Genomic DNA, 23,725 nt, shown 5'->3' with positions numbered 1-23,725 from the left:
GTTAGGTCTGAAAAACTGAAATGTGATGATTTTCAAGACTTTTAATTGTGTAAAATTAGCTGTGTAGCTTGGATTCAGTGCAATCTGTAGCCCCTCTATAAATTATATAATCAGTTTTCTTTAATTCTTTACTGGGGAGCTGTTTGTTGTCTCACAGCTGATCTGTACAAGCTGTGTGTGTGTTTGGCCTGTAGCCTGAATGTGAGCTGTTGACTCGCTCTTCAAATGGTAATTGAGAATTTAAACTCTCTCCACACTTCAATCTGATTGTATCTGTTGTTTGTACTCCAGTGTGTGCGTGTGCATTTGTGGTCTTGTACTTCTGTCTTTGTGAGGACCAATTGAGTTTTTGACCCTGACAGTTAGGACATTTTGTTCAACCCCTGATTCTTTAAAGGGCAGTTTGAGGGTAAAGACTTGGTTTTAGAGTTAAGGTTAAGATCAGGTTTAGGTGAGTGTTAAGGGGAATGTATTATGTCAGTGAGGGCCCTAAAAGATATCAAAGTACAAATGTGTATAAACAAAGTAGGAAATGAGTGTGCATTGTGCTCAAGGCAAAAATTAGCTACAGCTAGTTTAATATTTAGAATTACCAGCTTGTGACGGAGCGTTTCCATTTAACCCGCGCAGCTTCTCTAGCATTTACTGTACTGGTTTAGCGGCACAGGAAACTCACAGACCAATTGCATGTGTTCAAATCATCTCATGTGATGCTGCTCAACCAATCAAATCTGTGCATTCCGATGAGCATTGCGAGTCGAGTCCGCGAGTGAGATACACACAGTAAGAGAGGAGACGAAAGAGAAAAGAAACTTCACATGGCTTTTTTTTTTTTTTTTTATCAAGAATGTACAGATTCTTACATGTACATTCTTCCCACGGGCAGTTCGAAGCCAAAATATCTCATATCCCCAATCCTAGCCACAGCTCACGTTTCTCACTGAACAGGAGAAAGTAGCGGGGTGGTGGCTATATAATGAAAGAGAAGAGGAGGCTTTAAAGCTGTTCAAGATGAGTTGAGTGTTTATTATAAAATTGGTTGAGACTACACTTCAATCACTTTAAGCTACACTTTTAATTAAATTTTTTTCTGAAATTAAGCACTTGGTTTTAAGATGCACATTTTAAAACATTTGATACAATAATACGATAATGCAAGGTAGTCGTTATGATGTTCCAGGCCTTTGCTTAGGGAAGTTTTCTTTGAATTTTAATTGAATACCCCTGGACTAAACGACTAATCGATTAATTGAAAAGATAACCGATTAGTTGCAGGCCACCAAACCCCACATAATGAAAAACATTGCAACAAGAACAAACAAAACAACGTGGTACAAGAAAGTTGAACAATGGAGAGTGAAGATGATTTCCCTAGCTTCCAGCCAAGAAAGACGTTCAAATTGAATAAAAAGTGAGTATATGCCATCAATGAGAATGTACTGTGCCTGTCAAATAAAATGTGGTCTGAAAAGGTCAGCTGGTTGTAGACCTGTGAATCATGACTCAAGTGAAACCAAACGGCAGCTCAGTGCAGTTCAGTCTGCTGAAAAGGCCTTAATTTCCCTGAAACGCAGTACAAGAGGACAACACGGTCAACTCTGAACTACTGAACTTCTAACCCTGCACGGACGTATATTGATCCTCATTATGTTTACAGATCTTGTGAGATCCCTGTGTGCGGCCAAAGTCGCGTTAAGCCTGTATCCGCTCCTCTCCTGGTGGTTTAGGCTCGCTCTGGCCGAGCTGGGCAGGAAGATAAGACGGTAGTTGAGCCTCCTTTAAAGAGAGTGTGAAGCTCGCACCGCTTTATCTGCATAACATTTCAACAAGATTAAACACTCCATCCGGCCGCTATCAGCCCCCTCTGACAACACCACATCTGGATTTAGAAACATCCTCAGCAGTGAGGACCGATTCGATGGCTCAGTGACGTTTTTCTGATCTTTCAGGCTGACTTTCCCCTGTGTGTCTAATGCCTCGTGCAGACTACACGACTTGTGTCTTGTGACGGGAGTCTTGAAATTGTTGTGGCGTTCACACTACGTGACTGATCAGTACACACTACAGGAGCTGACAAGGACTCTGTCACCCGACGTTGGTCTCCAAACCACGTTTTGTCAAGAAAACACACTGAACTACAGAGAGAGCTGGAGGTGAGTAAAAACGTGTTTTGCAGTGAAAAAGCAGCTGCCTGCTCTCATTGGCCGGATGTGGATGTCGAGTCGGCCGACTCCTCCAGATATTTGGCATGCTAGATATCTGGCAGACGTCGGCGATGTGTCAGAAATGTGTCGGGAAGCCGTTTTGATGAGTCCTTGTGTAGATCTCACATAATGACTGGCGACCGCCGATCAACCGCCGAGCAGTAAAACGGGCTAAAAAAACGTGTAGTGTGAACTCGGCTTAAGACAAACTGGGTACCAACTGAGCAAGGTTTTAAGTGACAAGGTGGTAAAGTCACTTTAAGAAGAACTAAGATAGGTTCGTAAATGTCACTGAGCTGAAAAAGCAGCCAGAAGTTTCAACCAGAGTAGTAATTTGTAAAATGTCCCAAACTCGGCCCACGTGCTTCTTGGAAGGGTTACTTAAAAACTAATAAAACGTAATTATTGACATCTCATGTGATAATTTTGAATACATTTGCCGTAGTCATATATATTAATATCATAAAATATCTTTGTTAATGTACCCGGCACTGAGCTGAAACTATCACAATTCTTTAAGAGTGACTTAACAAGAAATGTCAGGGATCCGGCGTTATTGTATTTGACCATTACCATCAATGTGACTACTAATACCAATACTGTAGTTTAGTCTCCAGATTAAGCAGTTATTTTATCATCATTTCGTATCCTGTCATTTACATCTGTCTCTGAAGAATGTCAGTGAGGCTTCCTGTATTTCAGCAGCTGTGATATCTACTACAAGGACAGCTTCGTTACCCGGACTGACATCAGTGAAAACTAATCAACCAAAAACTGGCAGAGAAACACTCAGAAGCGTAAAGCCTGTCTCTAATTCTCTCCCATGAAGCTCAGCATTTCCTGGGAGACTCCTTTCATCCTGGCTGTCCTCGTGTCATAATTTCTAGATAATGGATGAGATTATACATTTTTTATACTGTCATGCGCAGACTGCAAAACTGAAAGGTGATAAATAAATCAATAAAACCGTAAATCTGCCCTCACACGTAGACAAAATCTTTTTATGTTTTCAGACTAAACCTTTAGAGTCAGTCACCTAAATGTAGGAGACGAGTGTGTAACGAGAGGTATCACAGCACGAAAACTGTGAGATTCATTCTAAATAAAGAACTCCGCCTAACTGAAGGTATTTCATTGCACAGTCAGTTATAAATAATGCATCTTTTATGAATTCCCTTTGACGTACAGTCGCCTCACACACACACACACACAACATAAGCATGCAAATGTTCAATTTTGCAACAGTTTGGAAACTTTTTTCTGGTTTCTTCCCAGTGGTGATCAATCAGCTCCATTTCCTCCTGATTGTGGTGAAAACCAAGACATCTGTGCTGAAAACCCATTGGCTCAGTGACAAAACATTGTTCCAAACAGACATAAGTGCACAGTGAAACACAGTCCATTGCGTTGGCTTACTAAATATTTAATTGTTCTTATTTTTGCTTGTTCTATATGGATTATTTTTTTCCATCCATTTGCCCTGGAAGCAATAAATCATAACTATGCTTCTCTTTTAAACTCTAAAGAAGGCCCATTGTCGCAGAAAGGTCTGCACAACGTATCCTTCATTAGGGTTTCCATTTCAAGTTATCATACTTGCCTACTGCCTATTATGCACCACAAGTATACTACACACCGTGAAACTTCCGTCAACATTCTTTGAGAATAACTTGTAAAGCTGATGATACACGGAGGCAACTTTTTGAGCAATGTTGCTGGGCAATCTTGCTAGTGGCAAGTCCGACTAGGTTTTGAACGGATAGCGGCGGTGCGGGGCGGGTGGAGGAGTGGTGGAGGAAGGGGATTACGGTAGTAATCTTTACTCATTACCATTGAAGGCAACGTTGCCCTGCACGATTGCTCTAAAAGTTGCTCCGTGTATCATCAGCTTAGGGGGACAGTGACTTTGATGGCCCTCTGTTTCCACTCTTAAAAAAAGAGAATCTTAGTCCTCGTTACCTTTTTTTAAGCTTTCAGCTGCATCTGACAGTCTTCATCACCGAATGAAGTCTTCATCAGTGAATCAACACAGTGAGATACCTTTGAAATCTTATTGAGCTTAAGATTTATTATTGGTCAAACTACAGTTTCCAAGGGCAATTATTAATTTTTGGGCTCAACATTTTCCACATTTTGTCAGGACTGAACAAAACCTACAGTTAGAGATGCAGAGATTGAAATTTTCTCGTTCTTATGAAGTCAGACCTACCGATTCCATTTTCAGCTGATTTTCTTTCTAAGAACTATTATTCAGTGCTTGGGCTGGGCAATAAAACAATAATGATAATTATCACAATAATTTTCCTCAATATCAATATAATAAACGTTCAATATATCGTCAATAAATATTTGCTTTAATTTATTTGAATCACGAACAAATTAGCACTTAATTTTTCTATTATATATATATTTATTTTGTAGGAAAAAAAGAGGCCTGAAAAAAGATTAACTAATCATATTTGTAGGGAAAAAAAATAGTTTTGAATGTTCTACCTCAGACTTGTGAAGTGATCCACTGTTTGCCCCAATCTGACCATAAAGATAAGTTTAACCACATAATTCTTCTTTCTTTCTCAATGATGGTGCACTTCTACACCGCCATCATTGAGTCCATGCTCACCTCCTCCATCACCATCTGGTACGCTGCTGCCACTGCCAGGGACAAGGGCAGGCTGCAGCGCATCATTCGCTCTGCAGAGAAGCTGATTGGCTGCAATCTTCTTCTCTTCTGGACCTGTACGCCTCGAGGACTCTGAGGTGAGCAGGAAAGATTGCAGCTGACCCCTCCCACACTCAAACTGTTTCAGACTCTCCCCTCTGGCAGGAGGCTGCGGTCCATCAGGACCAAAACCTCTCGCCACAAAAAAGAGTTTCTTCCCGTCTGCAGCCTCATTAACAAGACCCGGGTCCCCAACTGACACTCCCCCCTTGCAAATGATACAAATGTCTCTGCACATGTAAATACTGTTTCATCTCGTGTCGGGCTCAGGCCTGGCACGTCGCACATATTTGTTGTTGATTGTTGATCTTTTTTGTTTTTTTATATATTTATATGTACACAATATTCTCTTCCTTTGCGATACTTCTGCACGGCACAGATCCAGAATAATGCACACGTATATATTTGCAACATTCTTCTTTTATTCCATATTTATATATTTCTACATTTATTTATGTTGACTGTGTGTTTGTCTACGTGTAGCACCTTATCAACACAACAAGTTCCTCGTATGTGTAAAACACTACTTGGCAATAAAGCTCCTTCTGATTCTGATTCTACCCAGTAGCACCAACATTAGCATTTTCTACCTGGGGTTTATTCAACTTTATGTTCATAATCAAACAAAAATCTGCCAAAAACACAACAACCCTATCGAAACCAATGTGGTAGCAAATGACACCGGCACTGGACGTGCTTGTAAAATATCCACTGTGTTGGATATGTGACACTAATCGGCCCCAGGCACAAATTTGCAAATTCTGCTATGGCAAAGGCATGACCCGCCCTACTCTACCTTTGATTGGCTCAGCCTGACAATGATGTTTCTTCCTGTTCTTTCAGCCCTCATTGAAAGAACCAGAAGTTTTTGCTGGTCTGCTGTCTTCGGAAAACTTGCCTGAAATTGATAAGCTGTGATAATTTCTTCTAAATGCAGTCCATTTGTTCACAGTACAGGTAGCAACCTACTTCCGGAGGGTGAGAAAAAAAACATTAACGTTTTTTATTAGCTCAAAACTGTTAACCGTATCAAGATCCAATGAAAGTGTAAGTTAGGCCACTGAGATGCGACAGCCACTTTGGTGGGTGAAAGAGATGTAAAGGTGTAAATCAAAAGCACAACACAGATAACAATTATACCCTAAATTAATACATAAAGTTTATAAATAAATATACATCAAGTCAATGAAAACCCAGACACCCTTCCTGTAAACAAGATATAAAGAACACATTAAAAATCTTGCTTGTTTGAACACAAAAGGTTACAACAGATTCAATAAAAAACATGCACCAACGACCAGAAGGATGCCCCTATTTTTCCCCAAAGGCTATATGAGAAACATCATCATCAGGCTGAGCCAATCAGAGGCAGAATAGGGTGGGTCACCATAGTAGGAATTACAATTTTTCGCCCTGGTCACTGATCAAGCTGAAAGCCGTCCAAATCCGATCACCAGCTGATCGATCCGTGCATCTCTACCTACAGCCCGTCTCATCTTTTAAGCAACAGACTGAGATAAATAAATATCATAAAGAAGACACTAAGAATAACGCCAAGTTGAAAACTGAAGAAAGTATCTAGCTTAGCACTATCCTACGTGCACATCAAACTATCCCCTAACTTTAAAAAAACAACGAATGACTGGGATTCGTGGTGGGCTGTGGCATCTCTGCAACACAGGAGTCAAGGATGTTTCACATCTTGACTGGATGTCTGCATTGTGTTTGGCCACAAATGAAAAAACTTTAGTCCCCTATGATGGCCATAAGATGCAGATTCTCTCTTGAAATCCAAAGTTGATGTTTTATTTACAGTAAGTTAAGAGAAGAGAGTTGATTAAGAGTTGATTTAACGTATGCAATTTGTGTCATGGAGTCAATTAAAAAAAAAAAAAATTGTGAAATTTCAAGCATATTAACAGAAAAATCTGTCATCTACGTGTAAACAAATGGGCAGTCACAAATATAAATGTTGAAACCTGCTAGCATTCTCAAACTGATTTAAGGAGAAACACAATTTGTTCATGTGCAAGTCTATATATACACAGTATGTCAATATACCTTGAGCTTATATGGGCAAGTCTAACACTTGACTGGACCTTTAGGGCTATTTTGGGTTTGGGTTTTGCTTGATTGACAGGTGTCTCAGCCTATTATACTCAGCCAAGGTGGTCTCCACTTGCTTACCCCCTCACCTCCTGCCCTCTTCACAAAATTAAGAATTTCTGGCTCCAGCAATGCCTAAATGCAATGCAACAAATCTCAATGTCTGCCTTCAATATGAAACAAGAGATGAGACAGAGGGTTGCCTTTCAGTGTATATCTACTGTACAGTGACTGTAGTGGAGCTAATGGCTTACGAGTGCACTGATAGCTCATACAGAGGTCTGTTTATGGCAACAGCAGGGTGACAGGCAGCCCGGTAATGCCAACATGCCGGGCGAATCTTTCTATGCAGCTGTCACTCAAGCCTCTCACTGATCAGGAGCACAAAGCCAGAGATTCAAGCAGCGATGCTCGAGCTGTATTCATCTGTTGAGCACTGCCAGATTTTCTATTGAGAATAGTGATGCAGCACTGATAATGGCAATTCATTCTTTTCCTCACACTCACAATGAGCCTGAAGTCAATGCAGCGACATCTGCTTTGGTTGCTGATATATTGACGTATGATTAGTTAGAAAGGCACGGGGGGGGGGACTTTGTTATATACAGGGTTTAGATTAATGGTCAACAGAAATTACACTCATACATACTTCCAACAGCACTGGATCAGTAGAACAAGATGTGAGCTTTAAAGTGCATTATTTTCTCAGTTTCACTGCTTGTGTAGCTCCTGCTCTCTGACTCTCTGGGCTGACCCACTGATTTAAGCCTACTTGGGGAGTGCCTGTCCAGATCTGCCACAAATCTTCTTATGTTCTCCTTATAATATCTCTGTAGCCGCTGTAGCCCAATGTGTAGTTACACTTTTGAGTAAGAGCCCAGCTACATAGCCATTGTAGGTAACTTAACTGCTTAACGTACAAACAGAAATGTGGCTCCTGGTAACAGGTGTTTTTGGGATATCTTGGTAACAATCAGACAAAAAAGGACTGGAGAAATAATATACTGGTTTAAAGACAGTTTTTCATGTGCTTCACATTATAAACTCTGAGCACAGGAAGCTCTTAGGTACTTTAGTGTTTGCCGCACATTGCAGATCCCTGAACAGCCTGGAAGAACAATAAAGAGCACTTTACTGGATGCTCTCATCATTTCCAATCATGTTGCTATTGTTATGTTTCTCTACTGTCCTGACATATATATTGTACTTTTTGATTACTTACTTTATTTAATCTGAGTTTATTTGTCTCTGTCCGATTTCTACCTGGATGACTTAAACTGGTGCAAAATGGTTGCTTTTAATAAGAACCTCTGGTTCTTTGACTATCCACACATGACAGTTACCATAATGATGGTACTTGTCTTAAATTGCTGAAAACTTAAACTTCACTGAAGCTGTTGTAATTATCTGGACATGATGCCACGTTGTTGCCTACACATCAGCCACTTCTCCACAGGAAAAACTGAACACCAAACTCCAATATACAAAGTACCTTATTTTAGAGGGATTTCCCTTTAAATGCGCAGTAAAGTTGTTTTGGATTAGTTACTATGATTCTGTCTCTCTCTGCATGTGATTGGCTACGAAAAGATGCTTGTATCTCACACCCATTTACACACATGCCACCTCTCAAAGACTATCTGACAAGCGCGCGCGCGCACAGAGACACACACCTTTCATTTGAAACAATATTTGCAAAAAACACAAATACCGCCCTCCACTATGACAGCCCCTCTCCCACAAACACACGCATACAGCTCCGGTTCATTACATACAGCTGATCAATGCCTGGCAGCTATAAATAATTCAGACCACCATCTATCACCAGCCGAGATGCTGCTGCTGCTGCTGCTGCTCGGTGCTGGTGACGGCACTGCGGAGGACCGGAGACGGGCAGGCTGTCCTCATCAGCAGCGCGGGACCTGCCTCCTCCTCATCAGTGATTTTCAGTGAAAAGCCCTCAGCTGCAGCCTCCTCATCTTCCTCACCCCCTGTCTCATCATTCCCACCTACAGGCGAGATACGGCGGTGGAAGAGGCAAGAAGATCCACCTTCACCTGGATGAAAAGATAGATAACACCGACCAGGGAAGAGGGGGTGGACGGTGGGGGAGGGTGGGGTGTATCACCCGCAGCACGCCTTGATTATTAGCAAAAATACGTGATTTCTGCACAGGCAAAGTGTCTTCCCTGTTGCGCGAAAGCATCCAGCCAGGTAAAGCCGACTGCTACCAGCAGCCCGTCTGTCGCCTGGATGGATGTGTGTTTATCTGCACAAACACTCAAGAGACACACCAGCAGTTTACGCCTAAAACCTGTACGCACCCTCTCACTCTCACTCATCTCCATCTTCACGCCGTTAAAATTGTCCGAGCTGCACCACAAATGCGAATCAATTCGCCAAAAGACACACACAAACAACACAAAATGATTACCGAGCATCCCCGTCGCCCCTTCCCATCATGTTTTCTGTGATATTTTGGCGCACGTTGCGTTTGGTTTTACTGACCTTATGCGTCTGAAGCGACCGAGGCGGCGAACGGGATCCCGACCAGTCTGCAGCCAAACCTCCGTTTGATGCCGGTCCTATATCCCTCTCCCTCTCTTTCTCTCTCCACCAACACCCCCTCCTGTGCACTATTACCTCACAGCCTCCAAGCTGTTCCAACAAGAGAGGGGAGAGAGAGCAAGAAAGCATATGGCGCCAGAGTAGAAAATTCAATAAAAATTCAGAGACAACAGGTCTTTATGCATCCTTTTTAAATTTCTAAACAGAGCCAGTGCTGGTGCAAAACCCATTTAAACCAGCACCAGGTCTATAATCACAACTCTAATAATAATATTAAACTGGAACAAAAGCTGCTGTCTACAATAAGACATTTACATTTACTCATTTGGCAGATGCTTTTATCCAAAGCGGCTTACATTTAAGGAACAACATCCAAGCATCAATAAAGCATCAATACAGTAAGAGATCTGAAAGTGACAACGCATACTAGTAAGAGCAGCAATAAATACTATAAGAGCCAATAGCACGTATTGCATCAATGGGATAAATACCAAGGGAACGAGGTAACGAAATAGTGCAATCAATACAAGAGAATTGTAAGGAGATAGAAGAAGAAGAGCACAGGAAGTGCATGTCAGAGGGTAGATGTTAGGAGGTGTTATAAGAGAAAGTGTTCTCAGAAGACATGAGTTTTCAAGAGTTTCTTGAAGGCAGAGTTCATGACACTTGGAATTTTGTTTTCAACAGAGCAGAGGTATAAAGTCAGCTCCTCTCACGCCCACATGCTAAAGCCAGCTGACTAAACTGCAGGGTTTGAATTTTAATCCCAATATAATAATGAAAGAATCTATCCTTACACATTCTTAAAAAATTTAAATGAGGTGGTCCTTGACATTTGAAACTCCACCGCAAAAGTGTCTATTTTTAAATTTCTGTTTCACATCCTGACTCCAGCACTTAACAAACACGCACATAAAAGTGGTTTCAATTTTCTCATCTCATTCTCACTCAGAAAGCAAATATAATAACATACTTCCCTAAAGTTTGGACTATTCCTTTAAATTAGCAGGGAGTCAATCAGAAGGACACAACTTACCCTGTGGTTCAGACTAATTAGAGTCACTGCTCTACTAATTCTAAACAAACATGTGGATATGGTGGACACACATGATACAATCACCTGAGCCACTGCCACCCTGTAAAAGCCTCCTGGGAGCTGTAGTTGTTTACTGCTAATAAAATAAGCGTTGTTTCTTTTATCTTGGTGTTCAGATTTGACTCCAGTGCAGTAGTAGATACTCGTTTAAGCTTAAATAATATGGAGGAAAAAAAGCAAAGGAACATGATTAAGAATTACAGAAAGACTGATGGAAGAAACAATTTATGAGAAAGTTAGTGAAGATGGAGGAGCAGACCTCAGCTAAGAGAAGAGGCCGTGCCTCATCGCAATATATGCTGCCTTCAGGTGTCATCGGCTGTCAGAGCAGCCGGTGTTGCTGCCTGTTGTTACTGGAGGCTGCTGACGTGACGCCTGGTGTAACACTAATGCACTCATTGTTAAAGTGTCATTAGCAGCCTCATTTATCACTGAGGAAACACACACACTAAGCAAACAGCCAGGACAGGTGCTGCCTGCTGCGCACCAGCATGTCACGCTAACAACATGGCTGAATCAGCTGAATGAAAGCAAAAACTGAAACAACAACCTCACGCAGCAGAAATAAACCATTTTCACACATGTAAAACAACTTAGTTGAAGAGTTAGATTTGAGTATATTGGGTCTAAATGTTTTTATCTATAATTCCATGAGGCACGATGGCAATTTTTCTGATATTTTTCTTAGCATTGTTTGTCATGTTTTTATTTCTTTAGAACCTAAAAAGGTGTTTCCTGGGTTTGTTGTTCGGTCCCACTTCTTTATTACATACTAACATGTGTGCTTAGACTGAAAAAGTGAAGTGTACTTTAAGATGTCACTGTAACTTTCTTGACTTACAAAATTATATTTATGCGTAATTCCTGGCATAATTCACACTGCATAAAAAAAACAACAACAATTTGTCTCTTGACTACTGTACATGTGTTTTTTTTTTTTTAATAAGATCCCATGCCTCTCTATTATCTGATGTATTAATCCAAACTCAAAAAAACAAACCACAATATCGACACAATAAAGGAGCGGGTAAATAACTACTTCTCAATGTCTATAGCGTCTTAGGTTTAGCCATTCCTTATAAAGGATATTTTATTATCGCACTACAAAGAAAGAAAAAGGCCATGTTGAGTAGCCTGATGTTTTTAAAATTAAAACGATACTTGAAATGTTGGGTTTTGGAAAATACAGCAGTGTTATTCTCCCGGGGCTGGCAGCCATTTTTGCCCTCCAAAGATACAAATCTTTGTTATGTGCTCGCGTCACCGCTCTCACCTCGCCACAAAATCTATCCTGCGGGGTCGGAGAGAGGTTACTTACACAGCATTACCCGCCTACTTTCACTGTAGAGAAACCTCTCAACTTATGAAATATGCAGGCAGGCCTGATTATTGGCTGGATTAAAAGGCTTAATGTTGCCTTCTTCACTCAGTTACACTTTCATCTTGTCTTATTGTCTGAAAAGTTAATATTTTATTACAATCTCATTACTGAAAAAGAACAGATCAAGAACACAGTAAGGAGATAAGACAAGCAGCTGAATCTGACCAGTCACAGTTCATTTGGACATGTTTATGTCTCCTACAAGCAAAGAATGTTTGACATTTGCACCACTTGCAAGCAATGAGGATAAAAATGTGAATATTCTCTCCTATTAATAGCAGTTTTTCTTTTGTCCCTAATGGATGACTGGAGATGAGCTGAAGACAAGTTGCCTGTATCAATCAACAAAATGGCAAAACCAGAATGAGCTGACTCGGCTATATTTTCTACCACCAGCATATGAGTCAAGTTTTTTGTTCACCCTCTTGTAGCTATACAAGAAGATGTGAAAGAAGTACCATCTGCAGTGGTGTCCAGCATACACATTTTAAAGTTGGTCTCACCAGTCTGTACGACGATGGGTAACCCAGAGATAGTGATTCTGAAACAAAGGCTAAATGGGAGCTATTTACTGGAATCAGTGCAGACCACTACAGACCCTATTCAAGTCAAGCTCAAACATGAATTTGTACACTAAAAGCATATTTGTCTTTGCTCAACACTATTCGGCAGCGGTGGATGAACTGGATCTTTTCCAATGTTCTGCTCCTTTCTTTAACGAACTTCTGACTGCAACCATACGCTAAGTGTATGTAAGTGTAATAAGAGTCTGAGAAAAAAATTTCCGTGCCTCTGAGAAAGGCTGAGCCTTACTTTAGAAAACTTAATCAGTAACAGAATGCAGCACAAGTTTAGCTCTATATTATTCAATGAATCAGAGTGCATGCATAATGTTGTCGAGTCACCGCAGCTGCTACTGAGGAGAGTTTCAGCCTCACAAATGACACGACAAGTTTGAAGTTTGAAATCCCAGTCGTCTTTATGGGCTCATTCAGAAAATAGAGGAGACATTGAATGTCATTTAAAAAAAGAGTCATAAATGATATTGACATTTTCTCACTTTCTGGCCCAGAGGAACTCCCAGATGCGGATGAAGCTGCTTCGTTTCATCTCCACTCATGAATCATCCAATACAATCCATCCACACACACACACACACACACACACACACACACACACACACACACACAACTTAGTGGGGCTGAGAAAAGAAGCAGAAGAGCAGCAAAGTGAACATTGTATTATATGTTTTCAATTTGACATGCACAACGCAGCTGTTCCATGACAAAAACAGGCAAGAGGATGTAATTGCATTAAGCCATGATGCCTTTAAATAGCAATGTCCTGCCAGACAAAATACTAATAATGTGATTTTGGTCTGTTCGTGTCCAGTGTGCGTTTGGTCTGCACTGTCTGCAGGCTGAGCCTTAATCTCTGTAAGTTACCAAGAAGATGTCGTATTCACAGATTAAAAGAAAACCAGACACAGATTCTGATATTTGCTGTTTGTTGTTGCTGCATCTTGACACGAACACATCCTAGTCCACAGTCCTCATTAAGACAGGAAACTTTTAGAATACAATTTAGAATTTTAAAATAAATTCTACATATCATGGCCAAATGCGTAAAACAGAAGTTCAACCAAAATATAAAGACTACTTTTGTTACATAAATACTAAAAACAACTGCTGCTTGGAAGGTTGGAAATGAATCTACAGGCTTCTGTAAAGTTAATTTGTTAATTTGTAATTAATAGATTAAAATCATCATTAAATCATTAAAATATGCGAACAACCACTACTGTCCTTTAAGGTAGGCAGACAGCTGATACTTTAGCTGGTATGCTGCCTTTAAGTACTGTTGAACATTTTGGAATCAAGAGTAGTTGAAAAACATAGGTGCAAACAGGACAGCGGCTTTAACAATATGTATAAAACTTATGGTTTTTAGTTATGTAATGTATTAACCCATAAGTTTTACAACCAACTTTTGTTACTAATGAGACTCATCCTACGGTCTGTGACTTATGGCAATGATATTTTAGTTATTACCCCTTAAAAATGACAATGCATGTGATTAAACTATTAATTTGTTTGGACTCTTAATAGTGTTATTAAGATCAGGAGCTTCAACCTTTTTACTAATAATCAGGATAAAGAACACATCACATAAACAATTATTTTGGTCAACTAAATCCCATTCAATGTGAAAGGGCTGGTTTTAAACTTTTACAACCTTAAATGTAAAGTTGAGATGTAAGGTTACTTACTTTGTATTATCAGACAATCTATCATCCTGTCCTGGAAAGATGAACCACTCACTCTTAAATCGTTTGTTATCTTGTTTGAACAGGTGATGTTTTTATTTTCAGGGGGATAAACAGAAATGACCTTTTGTTAAGTACCAGCAGTAGACAAATGTTCTAATAAAACTGTTGCTTTAGTACAAATCTACAGGTCTGTCTTCCTCTAACAGTGTGGTGGAGCGCACATAGAAGTGTCAACAGGACACTTTATTCAACTTTTTTTATCTAACGCTCATGTAAACACATTTGTGGGAGTCGCCAATTGGATTCAAAACATTCAGGAGAAATACTGCCTTGTGTAATTGCAGGAACTTTTTGCTGTAAATAAAATTACTCTTGTAGAAAATCTGATTATGTCTCAGATGGTGAGAAAGGTTTTTCTGTTCTTCAGCCCGGTGATCAGTTTGTCCAACAAAAACGGCAGAGGCAGCGGCGTGGACCAGATGTTACTCCGAAACACATCAAGTTCGATCATAGTGAATAATTCATTCACAGATAACGCTGTGCGCGTTTCCTGATGGGTCGGTGTGCCATCTGTTCACATGCAGCCGGAAAGACGCTTTATGATGTTTTCTCACTGCAAAATCACTGTTTAAATCAACAGTGTTTCAGTTTGCACCCATGACAGAGTTAACGCTTTCAGATTTGACCTACTGCTCTAACGTTTATTTGTCCTCATGAGAGATTACCCGATGTTCAACAAGGGGCTTGGATGAGTTTGAGAATGAATGTTTTCAGCAAAGTATTTTGATTTTTAGTGGCCAGTAAATGTCCTTTACTTTAAATAAATGTTTTGTTCAACTCTGGTTACTGAGGCCCTGTCCACACGTACTCTGGTATTTTTTGAAAACATCCAGTAGGCTTTTTCTTTGTGTTTAAAGTAAATGAAAGCTAACCTTTTAGAAAACTTCTGCCAGGGTGAAGATTTTCAGAAACTCCTTTTGCAGTGTTGACATGCAGACGAGGAAACCAAAGTTTTTGGCTTGTGACATCAGAGTCACGTCTTAATCTCCTTTGTTTGCATGAGGTGACATTTGGTGCAATGGCAGACAAGGCCAAAACAGTGATCATTCTAACATTTTGAGGAATAACTCCACTACGCTGCCAGCCCACCAGAAATATTCTGTTCCGGTTTCTGATTGGCTGCATGTTGGTTTGACAGTGCTTAAATTATGTTTTTGCATTTTCATGTGGGCGGAGATGTTTTTTTTAAAACAAAGGAGGCAACTCTGTTTATAAATGTACATCTATGTGTGGACTAGGCCTGAGATGCAAGGATGGGTATGATATGTGTGTTTGCATTGTATTCTGAATATGCTGCTAACCTTTTTCTCAAGTTTATGGGAAACAGAGTGTGAGTTGATACTTTGAAACTTTAGGTATGAAGTACAAATTAATTAAATAACTTCTTATAGGACAGTCCTATGACACAATCATTAAGTTATTAAAGCACTTTAGAAAAAAGCTCGTCAGCTGATCTTGAGTTAAGTGGTTTCATCAAAATGCGATTTTCAGGGTCAAGAATGAGCGTTCATGCTTTACTTTTCATAAGGTTAATACATCGGTAATTGTCTTGAAAAGAGGCTGCTGTAAAGTGTCAGTAGATGTAAACATTTAATAAAAAAGGGGACTAAATTTAATAGCTCCCCCTTCTTTGTTGTTTAGCTACCTCCCCCTAATTTTTCTTTCCTTCCTTACTTCCTTTGCCTTCTTCACATACTTCCTCTTTAATTTCTTCTTTCTCAATTTTCTTCTTTGTCTTTAGAACCGAGTACCTTCCTTTCTTCACCTCTCGTTTTCCTTTCTTTCCCTCCTTTCATCCTCCTCTTTTCTCTCCTCCCTTTGACATGTCTAGTCCTGTTACTGCAATGGTAATCTTGATTATTTGACGATGCATGAGTTTGCTGTTGTTGTTGGAGAGACGAGCAGAGCAGGAGGAGAGGGGAGACAGCATGAGAGCAGCAGAGCAGAGAATAGTAGGAGAACGTGTTTTTGGAAGCCAAATGAGCAGCGTCATCAAGTCCGTCATCAAGAAGACAATCTTTGTAATTTTAAGTAACTTTAGCTACACACCAAGGTATGGTTCACACAGTAAAATGTCATTTCACTCACTCATCTTTGAAATTTTGTTTTTGTGTTTTTTTGTGATTTTCTTTCTGTTTTTATAACCACTTTCTTTTTAGCTTATCAGTGTTTTGGACCACTGCTTGTTATGCAGTAGCAGGGAGGGAACATTAACTCACAAAACAGGATTCACAGGATTTTAAAGACTCCAAAAGCATCACAATCTGCATTAAAGTCCTGGTATCTGCTTAACTTTTCACTAAGCTTATGCTCCTGGACATGTTCACTAAAAGCAGCTGCTTTAGCCTCTTCGTGTTCACTATTTTTGGGCTGTTTCCTCCTCATCATCTGCTATGCTGTGTAACAGCTGTGATTAGTCCATTAGTCACTGAGAGGAGTCTACTTTATCATCCGCGAACAAGCCATCGCTCCCGCTTCGGTGAACGTTCCATCACTGTTAGTCGTGTGTTATTTGTTGGAAAAAGTTCAGAGAGGAATAGATAAGATTAATTGTTGCAGCATCCCTTTCTCATTACAGCCGAAAAACAGGAGGAAGAGGAAGGGCTAAGGAAGGAAGGAAGGAGTAAACAACTTGTAAAATTCGTTGAGTATGAAAGTGAACATGATAGAGTCATCAGGTGAAAGTCGGAACTCATTGATAAATCTTGAAACTGCGAGGAGGCTGAAAGAAAAAGAAAAAAATTCGCAAAAAGAGAAAAGTGTTCCACTTCCGTTAAAACAGGCGTGTCCCCACATGCAGCAAACATGACTTCACCACCTGTGATGAGAGGATGAGATGGACGAGAGCTTCAGCCCAAACTGTCACGCCCAGCAGATCCGAACTTCGAAATGAAGACAACGTTTAGAGTTTAGTTTTTTAGAAAATTCTATGGGTTGTAAATTAGTTTTAGTAGCTTAAGGTGTATTTCTTCCACTCATAAGGCTTAAATGCTGAAAATATCCACTGTAGTCCTAAAACCGGTAGTTAAATCATAAGAAATTAACATGATGCAAGCATCATCAAGCAACAAATATTTTAGCAGGTACCACTCTTACCGTGTTCGCCATCTTAGTTTAGCGTGTTTGCATGCTAACATTCACTAATTACTGCTAAACACAGAGCACAGCGGAGGTTGATGGAAATGTTATTAGTCACCCTCTGGAGGCACCAGAGGAGATGATTAGGAATCATCCTCTTGGGACTGTGAACGTCGCCATCTGATTTAATGACAATCTTTCCGAGAGATTTTAATCTGGACTAATGTGATGGACCAATCATTGTTATTGACATCCCCGGAGCCACGCCCATGGCGTGACTGAAAATACAATGATTTTAACCTCTCAAATGTCAGCGTTGGCTGATTTTCTCTTCTTTATCATTTATATCCTCGTGAATCGAATATTTTGAGCTTTGGACTATTGAATCGACAGAAGCAATTTGAAGAAAACTTTTTTCACAATATTCTGATATTTTATAAACTCAACTCTTTCTCATTTAAATGAAAAAATGACAAATTAAGTGATAATAAAAAAACGTGAACTTTGCATTTTCTTGATTATTATATCCTTCTCCATCTTAAAACAACTGTGACTGAACTCTAGTTTATGGAGTGAATAATGAAAACTTCTTGATCAAAGAATCTGTTTTAATCAGCTGGGTGAAAGGAAGAAATAGAAATATAGTCTACTGTCCATAGGATGGATGCTGCTGTCCACACTTTACTTTCTCCAGCTCTCTCCACTGCTCGTGTGTGTGCTAATATGTGTGTGCGTCCTTGTGCTTCTTGTCTTTATCCAGAGTATTTGGCACAGCCAGCCGAGCATAGCCGCTGTCAGCAGTTCACTGCCTCTCCAGAAAGAAAAGTCCCGACTCCTGCGCTTCTAGTTAAAGCAGTAATCTGTGTCCTCGCTGCTTATTCCCCAAGGTCAAAACCACAAATTAGAAACCAGAATGTCTTGTATTGTTGTCTGTGATAAACTCTCAGACTTGGGTGAACCTGCAGATGAAGTCTTTATCTATCCGGGGAGGGTTTGCTGAGTACACACATTTAGAGGAATATGACACAGTCATGTCTATTCTCTACCTCCATTTATTCAGAAAAAGTAGACTGAGCAACACACTCTTTTTCAGCCCTTTCAGGTCTTTTTGCCATCCTCCAATCACCTCAACAACACTTTAATGCGTCCACTACTCTACTATCAGTCCAGTTTATGTATGATATGCATACCATCAAATTTCACTGGTGATGGCACCGCTGCAATTAGGCTGAGGAGGCACACTGCAGCTACGACTTAGCCTTCAGTGTAGCTTTGGCGGCTACTTGCATAGACTTCGCCATAGCTCCTTAACATAGCTGTACATTTACCTATAATAATGTCATTTTGCATTATTTTACATTTTACTCATAGACAGAGAAATAGATGGATGGATAAATTGATGTGAAAGCTCTGGATGCTAGAATACATAATAGACATGATAGTCATCAGGTGAAAGTATCAACCTGACACACAAAAAGAGAAAACAAGTGTGTGTCCACATGCAGCAAACATCACTTAACCACCCTTGATGAGAGGAAAGGTCACCAGTGACTTGTTTGTCCAAACAAACTAGCTAGACTCCTATGCAGTTATAAAGTGAGAGAGGCACAACTGGGGCTAATTATCTGAAACGCTCTCACTTGGTGCATATCATATGTTCTTCATGAATGTAAGAACTGCGTTTTTTTTTTTTTTTTTATATGATCCCTTTTCTCCCATATGGAGTTTGTTAGCTGTCAGATATTTGTTTTCACAGGGTCCATGCAAGTGTCGGACTGCATTTCTGCAAACATAGTTGGGGATTTGGTCAGAATTAAATCGTCTCCTCAAGCTGCAGATACTTGATGAGCACAAATTTACTCTGCAGCATGACCTCAAACATACAGCAAAAATCATTAATAACAACTATCTAAGAAGAAAAGAAGAACAAGGAGTCTTTGGAGTGATGGCATGGCACCCACAAAGCCATGATCTCCCCATTGTTCAGTATGCCTGGGGGATTCTACAGACGGAAGCATGGCTGTGCCATTGGCTCACCAGTATCTCCTATTCGGGCCAACATCTACATGGAAAAAGTAGAAAGCAGAGCCCTGAACTCTTTCACAGGAACATCGGCGAGCCCCTGGTACAGATATGTGCACGACACTTCACGGAACACATCAGCTCGGTGGAAAGCGACATCAATTTCGCACAAGAGGATGTCAACAACAACAGTCCGGCCTTCTTGGACTGTGTCGTACACGGTGACGAGGACAGATGCCTCCACATTGGAGTATACAGGAAACCTACACACACAGACCAGACTAGAGCATAAACCCGGAACCACCGAGCATCTCAACTAGTTCCCAAGCCCAAGAAGAAGCATAAATACCTGAAGGATGCCCTTAAAGCATGTGGATATCCAAACTGGACATTTGTGAAAAACAGCCACAAGATCCAGGAAAAGGTATGTAGCTGCAGTTTCAGGACCGCAATCCTAGGACTCGAACTGCATTTGTAGGACCTCTTGTTTACGTTGATACAGCCAGCTGGCTAGCTAGCTATGTTACTCTTGACAGCCCCCCCGAAGCCAATTACCCTTACCCTAACATCACAGCGTGTGTGCCTAAACCTAAGCTATTGATTATATGCATATTGACCAGTTAACCCTACAGCTGCGCACATCGGCCGGGCTAGCAGACAGGGTTATCCTCCTTTGTGTTGCTGTGCATTACCACCACCACTCCACTAGATGGCGCCGTCTATGGTCCTAGAACTGCGGGCCCAGGATTGCGGGGGTCCTGAATCTGCAGCTGCCGGTAGTGCAGCTATATAATACTGCCGCCGCCAAGCAAAAGTAGTTCTTAAATGATGCGTCGATGAAATAATCTGTAGAAGCTTCAAATACTATAATCATCGTTAGCTGCAGCCCTAGTAGCAGTGTAGTGTATGCTGTCCAATGCAGTGAGGTATGCACAAACCTGTATATTGAGGAAACTAAACAACCACTACACAAGCGCATGGGTCAACACAGAAGAGCCAACTCATATGGTCAAGACTCAGCAGTTTACTTAGATTAGAAGGACAAGGGCAAAAATGTGCATATTCTAGACAGGGAGGACAGATGGTTTGAAAGACGAGTGAAAGAGACATTTACACCAGAATACAGAAACCAACTCTGGACAGGGGATTAGGTCTACGACACCATTTATCCATCACTTACACAATGCTGTACTTTCATCCCTTCCCAGGAGATTGAACAAACACTCACATGTGGAATGACGTGACAATGAAAACGACAGTTGTTCCAACTTCGTCTCAGGTGACTCCAGTGAACATAATGACTGTTGTTACAACAGCCGGGAGCACAAACACACCAAGTGGCATCCATCATCTTGATAATGACCACACAGAGGTTAAATAGCTGGGATTCCCTGGCAGTTATTCAGAACTGAAAAAGCCTCTCGGATGAGAGGCGAAACGTCTTCAATCAACCTCAACCAAGTCAAGCTGCCCTTGCCCCACCCCCTTTTAACCCACCTTGCAGATGAATGTTTTAAATAGCATTTTGGTTGTGTTGGATTCTCCCCTCAAGCTGAAATAAAGCACATTTAGTCACCTACCAGGAAAACAGAGAGTGAGAGTGTGACTGAGCATCAAAGATTTTAATCTAAAAAAAAAACTAAACAAAATCAATCAGGAAGCCTCCGGTCAATGCAGCACAGCAATTATCCAGAATGGCTGAAGTGCCCTTTAACAGATCCAGAGACTAATTCGTTTTGACTGGAGCAAATGGACGGGTGGGTCTGATTATCTCTCTGCACGCAGCTGCACTGCTTAACACACACATCTGAATACATACACACACACACACACACACAGGGGAATAAATACACAAATACCTCATCACTGATACACTCATGCAAATGTGAAAACAGATACACACACATATTTATACACACACACCTTGTCTGATAGCATTAGTGTCTGAATAGATTCATCAGCATGCCTGACCACATCTGATGAAACCGAAAAGAATCACCTTGAGAAAAGCTGATGTTCAATGAATGAGAATATTGATCAGCGTGAAACCTGATTAAGGCTACACGCTTATATCTGACACTCTTTCAATTTCCATACGTTTGAAATGTTGAGTGCATTAAAAAGAAATTAAGATTAAAAGGATATTAGATTGCAGTAGTGGTGAAAGACATAATAGGTCCTTTACTTTACTGGAATAATATTACTGCATTAATGTGTACGTTGGATTATACAGCTCATTTTAAATACTTTATATCCCGTTGGCTGTTACAGTAATGCATCATATTCTAAAAGATCATCATATGTTTGTAGTGTCGCTGAGCTGCGAGAACCACATATCTCTAAAAAGTCAACTTTTCATGAGCTCAGATAAAAAGCTCCGTCTAACCTTCTAGTTTCACAGGTCTATTCTGCTTCTGTCCATCATCTTTGTAGGATATGGGGCGGCTGTGGCTCAGGAGGAAGAGCGGGTTGGCTGTTAATCGGAAGGTCGGCGGTTCAATCCCTGGCTCCCCCTGGTTGCGTGTCGAAGTGTCCTTGGGCAAGATACTGAACCCCGATTTGTCCCTGGCGGCTATTGAGTGTGAATGTTAGTTTCCGTTTGAGCACTTAGGCTCAGTGTATGAATGTGTGTGACTGGTGAATGCAGATGTAGTGTAAAAGCGCTTTGAGTGGTCGAAAAGACTAGAAAGGCGCTATACAAGTACGGAGCATTTACATATTTAAATTTTAAAAAGCAATAATGCCAAGGGGGATGTTTTATGTCAAATCTAAGTATTTTTGCCAGCCTGATCCCACAAGAGATTTTATACTTACTTGTCAAACAAAATATTCAATATGCTAAGAGTCCATGCTGAGTCAATCAGGCAATGAGACTAAATGACTTAAAACTGTACTACCTGCTTTGCCATACACCCAGTAGTGCCTCTGTATTTTTAAGACTCCTCTCAGCTCATAAAACTTTGAACTTCAAAACAAACAGTGAGCATGATTCAGAACCACAACAAAATCATTTGAAACTTTACCTAACCTGGGTGTGGCAGTTTCATACTAATTAGCAAGTAATATTAAATTGCACTATTTCTTGATATAGACTTGATATTTCAACTTACATAGAATATAGTCTAACAGATTTTTCAAAAAATTAGATCTCAAAAGAGAACCGGTCAAGACGATAGTTTTTTCTTACTTACCTAGAGTCAGCCCTGTTTTGTATTTACATGCGGTTTAAATCATGTCAAACAGCAATATTAGGCTATTTTAACTTGTCTATGAGATCAAGTAGCTGCCGCATGATTCCATCGACAAGCAGGAATTTAAACTAAAGCCAGGCCCATTTTTCTAAGCTTCGTCCAAGGGAAGGCCCACGGTCTCATACTTTGAAAGCACGTAGTGTGGACTGACTCACTGCTGTGTTGTTACGGTGAGAGAAGAGGAACATTTACCAACAGTGAAATATAAGCTTATTGCAGATTTGTCCTCCAAGCTCTTTTCCGTGTACCTATCAAAATCTTGACAAGATTACATTTATTTTGACTTTGCATACACACAGCTGCAGTATTTAATGCTGCTCTCTATCCACTGAGCTTTCGAGCCACATCAAAATGCCAAAACAGCCGTGATTTATAGGCCAGCGGTAAGTGGAGTGGTGAGGTTGCTCCATGTAGATCAGACCATTAAAAGTCAAATCAGATAAACCGTCCTGCTTACACAATGAGCCAGGCAGATGAAGGAGACCCTGCAGGAAGCAATATTTGATTTATTTTCCCAAGATGCTCTCTTGCAATCACATCCACGGATATTGACCGACCTCTTCACAATGTCTCGGCTACAATAAATAACAGCTGGGATCAGCAGGGAGACTGATGGGAGGACACGCTCAAGGGCCATCCAGCTACATCACGCCACAATGCTAAATTCAATACAGACGCTTGACTCCACAGATTTGCATGTCAGCTCTGAAATGATCCCAAAGCAGACGTGTATTTTTTTGTTAAGTATTTGGAAGAATGGGTACTTTTATGCAATGACCAATACAGGTGAGTCAGCAGAGGAAGGTTTTGAGCATTTCTTTTCTTAAACAGCACAGCTCTCGTGTGGGGTTGAACCAAATTATAATTAATTAGTAAATAAAGTAGGGACTGAGGAGCGCCATGTGACATCCCTCCTACGATGACAATAAGCTGTGAAACAAAACATCCTGCAGCCTGCTGGTCTGAGGCTC

Source organism: Micropterus dolomieu, linkage group LG19 (assembly GCF_021292245.1).
Source record: "Micropterus dolomieu isolate WLL.071019.BEF.003 ecotype Adirondacks linkage group LG19, ASM2129224v1, whole genome shotgun sequence".
NCBI lineage: Eukaryota > Metazoa > Chordata > Actinopteri > Centrarchiformes > Centrarchidae > Micropterus > Micropterus dolomieu.
This window is presented reverse-complemented; position numbering follows the sequence as displayed.